The sequence below is a fragment of the Chrysemys picta genome, chromosome 2 (genome assembly GCF_011386835.1).
Source record: "Chrysemys picta bellii isolate R12L10 chromosome 2, ASM1138683v2, whole genome shotgun sequence".
Classification (NCBI taxonomy): domain Eukaryota; kingdom Metazoa; phylum Chordata; order Testudines; family Emydidae; genus Chrysemys; species Chrysemys picta.
Window position 1 is genome coordinate 34,789,838 of NC_088792.1, and position 8,937 is coordinate 34,798,774.

The 8,937-nt window shown below is 44.0% G+C and overlaps 1 long non-coding RNA gene across 1 annotated transcript in view; it reads left to right on the plus strand.

Moving 5' to 3' along the window:
- Window positions 1–8,509, plus strand: part of LOC135981279 (uncharacterized) — a 37,318-nt gene extending 28,809 nt beyond the window's left edge. The window contains exons 3-4 of the long non-coding RNA XR_010598225.1: window positions 5,949–6,777; window positions 7,935–8,509. This is a non-coding gene — a long non-coding RNA (uncharacterized LOC135981279). The remainder of the gene's footprint in view (window positions 1–5,948; window positions 6,778–7,934) is intronic.
- The last annotated feature ends 428 nt before the right edge of the window (window positions 8,510–8,937 follow it).

The following is an 8,937-nucleotide window of genomic DNA, read 5'->3' on the forward strand; positions in this document are numbered from 1 at the left end:
GCAGGAATGGCCGAGGTAGGAAGACTGGGAGAAGGAAGAGAACCTTTTGTTTGGAAAAGCCCCAGGCAGGAAGGCATGGGAGGAGAAAGAGAAATGTTTGTTTGGTGTGGACTTTTGGATGGACCTTGGGGGTTCTGAGTTTGATTTGGGCTTTGTTTACATTAACAAACACAGCCCCAAAAGGGGTAAGTTTGACAACTGGAAAGCCTGGATGAAGTTCTATTTTTGAACAGCGTATGGGGGAAAACTGAGGCAGGCTGCCTGAAGTGTGACCTCAAGGCCATGGTGGGGGGTGGGAAAGGATGCTCAGGAGGTGACTCCTCTGGTACAGCCACCATTGACTTAAGGGATATGCAAGAGCCATTTGCTTTGGTGTTCTATCTCTGACCCCCTGCTGAAGTCATTGGTATAGTTTTTCAAGGCATCCAAGCTTGCGAACACGGGAGAACACATATCTGACTAGATATAAGAGGGCACACCCCCTCCACCAAGGGAGAGACACTTAAGGGAAGGACTAACACTCAGAACCCAGAGGTTAGGGGTGACAGGTACCCTTCACAGGCCTCATGTTGCCAACCACAGGATGGCAGGCCTCTAGATAAGACAGACAGACATGCATGTAGCCCATCTGTTGTTTACAAATCCTCTTACTTGTGTTATGCTTTTGTTCCTGTTAAGAGCAATCAATCCTTTGGCTTATGGGAGCTGTCTGTTCACTGTATTCACCACTGGTCACAGACACCCACAGATGATACTCAGGGTCCTGTCTATAAGTAGCAGAATTGCAGGATTCCACCCCAGAAGAGGTAAAGACACAAGGCCGAACACCTTTGGAGATGCACTTGGAGACCAGAGAAGGGAAAGAAGTGAAGCTAGCCCTGTAACCATGATACCCACAGCCTTCTTGAAATACACTAATTACATGTATCAATCAATTACTCCAGTCTGGTGATACGGTATGACTTTAAGTCAGATACACTCAAGCAACCAAATTCATTACCCTATCCTTCCTTGATTCAAGAGTTTAGTGACTCCTGGTGTCCATGCAGTGTTTTAACTAGTTCAAATGATGTAGTCAACAACTATCTCACAAATAATGTGTGTTTGTGTCAGCAGTTTGATCTAAAAGATAAGAAAATTGTAGTGGTGGTGCTGGTGGGGGGAAAATCTCCTTCTACCATAAAAAGCCATGCCCTAAAGATTGGAATGAGTGTTACTGGAGCTCATGTATTGAAAGAGGCAGATATTTAAACCATTCAAACCATCAAGAGAATAATTGAACCAACTAAATCAGGCTGTATGGTAAATCTAATTTTAGCCTGGCAGCCAAGAGACTATTGAAGATTATGATTAAGTGGTTGATGTGTAAGTTTTTATCCTTCACTGTCAAAACAGAGATTTCAAATGGGGCTCCTCAAGCATACAAAAACTTGACTACGAAGGGAAACTTTTCACAAAGTTAGACCCCAGCACATTTTCTGACATTTTTCAATCTGTTCCTTGTCCACCTCTGAAGGTAGCTCACTCTGCAGAAAATGCATTTCCATGGGTGTCAGCAATAAGGCTTCAATCACAGTTTAGATACCCAGCATTACCAATTAATTTATTTTCCCCTCTTATATATTTTTCTCTCATTTTTATAAAAGTCGTTTTATAATCTTGACCTTCCACTCAGGTACTGTACTTCTGCTAACAGGGCAGAATATGTCAAACAGAAAGGGGTTTAGTTTCATTTCCACTCATTCAGAATCATTTCCTTAAGAAGACTTTCAACACATAAGTTTAAACAACAAAGGTATACACAGGTCATTTGTATGAAGTTCCATTGGAGAAATGCATGAGTTTCAAGAAGAGAAACTGGAGTTCTTCCACGTCCAGTGCTGTTCTCTACCTCCAGCAATAGCAAAGAAAACTGTGTGCTGTATAAATTATGCAAACAACGCATACCTGCTTTGACCTCAGACAAATACCTCACTTCAAAAGTGATATTATTTAAAATAAAAACATGATTTTCTAACATATTAACTCTTTCATTTTTGTACTAAGTGGTTGCTTTGTTCAGTTACACAATTTCCCCTTATTATTACAGGATTTCTGCCAACAAATCATTAGAAATAAAAAGGAGGAACACTAGAAAATACAGCATTATTCATCTGTTTTGCCAGCATGTAGCAAATAGGTATAATCCATCATTTCCAATGTCCCTTTCAATAGTATCTTTCACTACTTCAGATAATTTAACAATCACAATGACAGTCTAATTCCTTCCTTGAATAGCCAAGATGTTTTCCAAGGTAACATTGTTTTTTCTAGTAGCATATTCTGGATTCTCTGCTACAATACCATTAGATGCAAAATGCCTTCCTTTTCTTGGGACAATTTCAGGAATGTTGGAAAGATCTGGAAAAGACATTTTCATTTTTCAGGTAACTCAGAAAAATCCCCGCAATCTGCTCATCATTTCTGTTCCTTTTACAATCAATCTCATACTGGAACAGCACTATGATTCTGAAAACATTTAGTTAAACTGTTTTGCTGGCTGTGAGCTTAGGGCATTTAATTGTGGGCTCTCTCCTCACCCATCTCTTTCAGTGGAGAAAGAAGATTATTACTAGCAATGGGCCAAGTGTGGATTACTTGATGCACCTGAGTATCCAGGATACTTAATGGTAGGCGCATGGAGTGATGTGTGTGTAGCTTCCATTACTGCAGTAGTTCCTTGCTAACTTGCATTAATGACTGGAGACCCTATTGTTTAGCATCTGCAAACAGAATTTAAAAAGCAAGGATAAAGCGGCACAAAAGTAATCTCGTCATTTACTTGATAAGTGTAGCTTAGTTTGCAGCAGCAAATAGCTCTCTGTAAGGTTATTTAAGTAAAATACCTGACCTACTTAAAGCCCTCCAAACAACCCTATCCTATGGGGAATAATTGTCACTACGTCTGTTATTTGTAACCTTTTATAACATAAGACATTCTAATCAAATGTGCCTATGACTAGACCAAATGTTTGATCTCTTCGAAATGTGATACGCACTTAATAATCATGTTAGACCTATTATACTAAGGGGACTCAATACTAAATACCTCTCATTCTATAAAGGAAAAATAGACAAATACTGTACTCTATGGACATCCTATGTCATGACTCAGAGTGAATTTGTTTTTCTCTTTTGGTCAAAGGAGTGTCAGCTGTTTAATGCCTGCTAGTGTCATTAGCACTAGAGAAACATTTTAAAACTACTGTTAGTGCTTTTCTTCATTTCTCAGGGTGGCAGTGATATTAATAGGCTAGAAATTCAATAAGAAAGTCAAAAGTTGGTTTGCTTCTGCAGCACCTCATATAGCTTCCATATATCACTGATATGCTGGGATTTCAAGTGTTAGTTCTTTATAAATACTAATCATCCACTTTTCAAGAACATTCATTTTCTGAAACTGAGAGACATTGGTGATCAATCTGCAGCAACCATGTTGATGTAACAACATAGTGTATTTTATTGATACAACACATATTCTGCTCAAGAATTCTGCAGTAGATACCTCACCCAAAAGAGACAGGAAAACTAAAACATTGCTAATTGTTTTTAAAATTACATAAATGACGTTCTGGCAAAAACTTCAGGATATGAGTAGCCCCATTTAAACAAGACTATGTCCATAGTACTTCATATATCAGAAAGCAAGGTATTCAGGCAGAAAAAGGCTGCAGCAGCAAAAGAAATATGAATCATTTAAAAAAGACAAACAGGAATGGAAAGCATAACAAGTATGCACTGTGAGTTAATATTACTATGAGAGCCTGTGACTTGTAAGAATAGTAGCCTTCGATTCAATCTCACATTTTCTATTTTGAATTTCCTTCTTTTTTAAGATAGAAGAACTTTAAAAAGAAAAAAAACCCTAAAGACTTATGTTTTAAGAGCTACGGTCATGGCAGTATTTCCAACGGCCATTGTAGTGTTGAAGTATTTTCCCACATTGATGTGTCAGTAGAAGAGTTTTTAGAACAAATTGGTTAATAAGAACATAATAAGTCCCCAGGACCAGATGGTATTCACCCAAGAGTACCAAAGGAACTCCTATAAAATTGCAGAACTACTAACTGTGGTATGTAATCTATCACTGAAATCAGCCTCTATACCAGATGACTGGAGGGTAGTTAGGGCTTTAGAGGAGATCCTAACAATTACAGATAGGTGAACCTAACTTCAGTACTGGGCAAATTGGTAGAAATTATAGTAAAGAACAGAATTATCGAACACATAGATCAACAAATGTTGCTGGGGAACAGTTAACATGGCTTTTGTAAATAAAATTTTCTGAGGGTGTCAACAAGCATGTGGATAAGGGTGATCCAGTCAATATAGTGTACGTGGATTTTCAGAACACCTTTGACAAGGTCCCTCACCAAAAGCTCCTAAGAAAACTAAGTAGTCAGGTGATAACAGGGTAGGTCCTCTCAGGGATCAGTAATTAGTTAAAAGATAGGAAACAAAGGGTAGGAATAAATGGTCAGTTTTCACAATGGAGAGAGGTAAACGGCAGCATCCTGTAAGGAACTGTAATGGGACCTGTGCTGTTGGGCATATTCATTAATGATCTGAGAAAGGAAGTGAATAGTTAAGTGGCAATGTCTGCAGACACTATACAATGATTCAAGATAGTTAAGTCCAAAGCTGATTGCAAAGAGCAACTGGGGGATCTCACAAAACTAGGTGACTGGGCATATGAAATTTGACGTTGATAAGTACAAAGCAATGAACATTGGAAAAATAATCCCAACTACACATATATAAAATAATCAGTTCATTAGCTGTTGCCAGTCAAAAAAGAGATCTTGGAGTCACCATAAATAGTTCTCAGAAAACTTCAACTCAATGTGTAGCAGTGGTCAAAAAGGCTAACACTAGGACCTATTAGGAAAGGGGTAGAAAATAAGACAGAAAATATCATAATGCCATTATATAAATCCATGGTGCAGCCACACCTTGAATACTGTGTTCAGTTCTGGTCACCCCATCTCTATATAGTGGAACAAGAAAAGATTCAGAGAAGAGCAATAAAGATGGTCAAGCATACAGAACAATGTCTATAAGAGGAGATAGTAAAAAGATTAGGGCTGTTCAGCTTGGAAAAGAGATTACTAAAGGGGGGGTATGACAGAGGACTATAAAATCATGAATGGTGTTGAAAAAGTGAATAGAGCAGTATTATTTATCCTTTTCCACAATACAAAAATCATGGGTCACCTGATGAAAGTTATGGGTAGAAGGTTTCATATAAACAAGAAGTACTTTTTAACACATGGCACAATTAACCTGTGGAACTCACTGCCGGGGATGTTGTGAAGGCCAAAAGTGCAACTGGGTTAAAAAAAAGAACTAGATAAGTTCCTGAAGGATCAATGACTATTGGCAATGATAGTCAGGGATGCAATCCAATGGTCGGGGCAACCCTAAACTTCTGAAACTGGGAGGAGAAGAGAGGCATGGATCACTCCAACTGCCCTGTTCTGTATGCCCCTGCAGCTCTGGTACTGGCTACTGTCAGAAAGAGGGTACTGTGCTATATAAGCCACTGGTCTGACCCAATATGGCAGTTCTTATGTTGCTTCCAATGCTATGTGCCACCATCACAAAATCTCACCCACTGTCAACTCTTCATCCCATGGAGAGAAAGGATGGTCCAGTGGTTGGCGGGCTAGTCTGCAACTTGGGAGAATCAGCTTCAATTCAACAGACTTTCTCTGTGACTTTGAGCAAGTCATGTAAGTTTGTGACTCAGTTTCTCAGGTGTTGTGAGGCTAGAATAATGGACATTTGAAAAGTGTTTGGAGAGCCTCAGGCCTGGTGGACACTAATCAGTTATTTTGGAATTAGCCGAGTTAATTTAAAAAGAAAAGATTCCGTCCACACAACCAAACCGTTTTTTTTTCGATTTAAAGGGCTCTTTAATCCAATTTCTGTACTCCACCTTGGCAAGCGGAGTAGTGCTTAAATCGAGATCGCAATCCCGGGTTAAAGGTATTGTGGATGCAATTCGACATTATTGGCCTCTGGAAGCTATCCCAGAATGCTCCCTGTGACCACTCTGGACAACACTCTCAACTCCGATGCATTAGCCAGGTGGGCAGGAAAAGCCCCGGGAACTTTTGAATTTAATTTCCTGTTTGGTCACCATCAGCGCAGGTGACCATCAACACAGTCCACCATCACAGGCGACCATGCAGAGTCCAGCATCACAGGAGATCACGCAGTCCCGGATTTGCAGACAAGCTCCAGCATAGTCCGAACGGGAGGTACTGGATCTCATTGCATGTTGGGGAGATGAATCTGTTAGGGCAGAACTACGTTCCAAGAAAAGGAATGCAAATACGTATGCTAAAGTCTCCAGGGCCATGACAGAAAGAGGCTACTCCAGGGACACAGGAGCTCAGGCAAGCGTACCAAAAAGCCAGGAAGGCAAACGGGCGCTCTGGGTCACAGTCCCATACATTCCGCTTCTACCATGAGCTGCATGCAATTATGGGGGGTGATGCCACCACTACCCCACCACTGTCCGTGGACACCTGCAAGCGGGGAGTTGCACGGAGTGAGGAGGAAGAGTCCTTGGAGGACGAAGAGGAGGAGGAGGAGGAGGAGGACAGTGCACAGGTGGCAAGTGTGGAATCCATTTTCCCCCCTAGCCAGGAACTATTCTTAATGCTGAAGCCAATAGCCTCCCCGCACTCCCATGGAGGGCTCCCGGACATGACCCTGGAGAAGGTACTTCTGGTGAGTGAGAGCCTGATTGGAGCCACGTAGTGGGGGCCAGGGGGAAACCCAGCCGCGCTGGGCTGTTTGCGTTTAGTTTAAAGGTAGGGTTACCATATTTGAATATTAGAAAAAGAGGACACTCCATGGGACCCTGGCCCTTCCCTGCCTCGACCCGGCCCCGCCCCCACCCCTTCCCTTCCCCCATTCCAACCCCTTCCCCAAAGTCCCCGCCCCAACTCCGCCCCCTCCCCTGAGTGCCCCGCATTCCCCCTCCTCCCTCCCAGCCACGCGAAACAGCTGCCTTAGCGCTACCGGCTTCACGGTTTTCCGGGCAGCCCCCAGAACTCCAGACCCTACGCCCCCAGCCAGGCGCTTCCCCTCCCGGGCTCTGGCTGTACTGGGGAAGCGCCCGGCCGGGGGCGCCGGGTCTGGAGGTCTGGGGGCTGCCCAGCAAACCGTGAAGCTGGTGGCACTTGGGCAGCTCGGCTCTTCAGCTACACAGAGCTGAGGTGTCTGGGGGGAGCAGCAGCAGCAGCAGCCACCGCTGCCGCCACGGGGGAATCCGCCTGCAGCTTGCAGCCTGCCGGAACTGCTCTAAGGTAAGCAGGGGACTGGGGCAGGGATGCCGGCAAAGCTGGGAGTATTTTCCTGGACATGTTCGGCTTTTTGGCAATTCCCCCCGGACGGGGATTTGAGGACCAAAAAGCCGGACATGTCCGGAAAAATCTGGACATATGGTAACCCTATTAACGGGCTCATCCCTGCTCAGAGCCTAATCGGAGCCACTTGGTGGGTGGGTGGGGAAGGGGGATGTGTGTGACGCGATCATCCCAGAGAGCCCGCAGGCCCTCCTTTTATATGGCAAACCCACCAGGCATTGCTTGCTATGGGAAAGGGGGCCCAGCAGTTTGAAAGCATTGAAATGAATGTAGAAGAAGCAGAACCCTGCATGCCCCTAGGCTGCCTGCAAGCTGAATTCTGTTGCCCGGCTGCGTGTGATGGCTTACTCACACCAAAGTGGCAGGCACTTCAGTATAAGAGGCAAAATGCTAACTTGTACAGAAAGAACATGTGCTGTGTACTATGAATTGCTTGTTTCACTGAGAAGGAGTGTCCCCTTTGTTCTCTGAAATGTATATTTTAAAATACTATCCTCCCTTTTTCTCCTCCCACAGGTGCAAATGTTTCAATGCGGCCCCTATCTACTCCGTCCCAGAGGCTGGTCCAGATTAGAAGGCGGAAAAAATGAACTCAGGACGACATGTTCACCGAGCTCATGCAGTTCTCCCGCACTGATAGGGCCCAGCTGAATGCATGGAGGCAAACAATTGCAGAGTCCCGTAAAGTATTACAGGAACATGAAGAGAGGAGGGACACGTGCGATGAGAGCCCGCAGGACGCTATGGTCAAGCTCATGGGGGAGCAAACTGACATACTGTGCTGTATGGTGGATCTAATGCGGGAAAGGCAGCAAGACCACAGACTGCCGCTGCAGACCCTGTATAACCGCCCTCCCTCCTCCCCAAGTTCCATAGCCTCCTCACCCAGATGCCCAAGATCTCGAGCGGGGAGGCTACGGGGACCCACACACAACCCCAAAGGATTGCCCAAGCAGCAGAAAGCTGGGATATGCGAACTTTTGATTTGGTTTCTGAACTTGTCCTTCCCTCCTCCTCCACCCCCCTAACTCAAGACCCCCCCTTCCCCCAGTCTACCTTCTGATTTCTCTCAATGTGTTGTGCAACAAATAATAAAGAATGTTTTTTAAACAATTTTGACTTTATTTCCTTTCATATATACAGGGGGCGGGTAACTTCAAGAGAACCAAACACAACTGTCACACCGTACCCTGGCCAGTCATGAAACTGTCTTTCAAAGCTTCTCTGATATGCAGTGCACCTTGCTGCACTCTTCTAATCGCCCTGTTGTCTGGCTGTGCGAAATGGGTTGCCAGGCAAGTTGCCTCAACCTTCCACCCCGCCATAAACATCTCCCCCTTACTCTCACAGATATTGTGGAGCACACAACAAGCAGCAATTACAATTGGAATATTGGTTGTGCTGAGATCTAACCGAGTCAGTAAACTGTGCCAGCGCTCTTTCAAATGTCCAAATGCACATTCTACCACCATTCTGCACTTGCTCAGCCTATAATTGAACTGCTCCTTACTATTGTCCA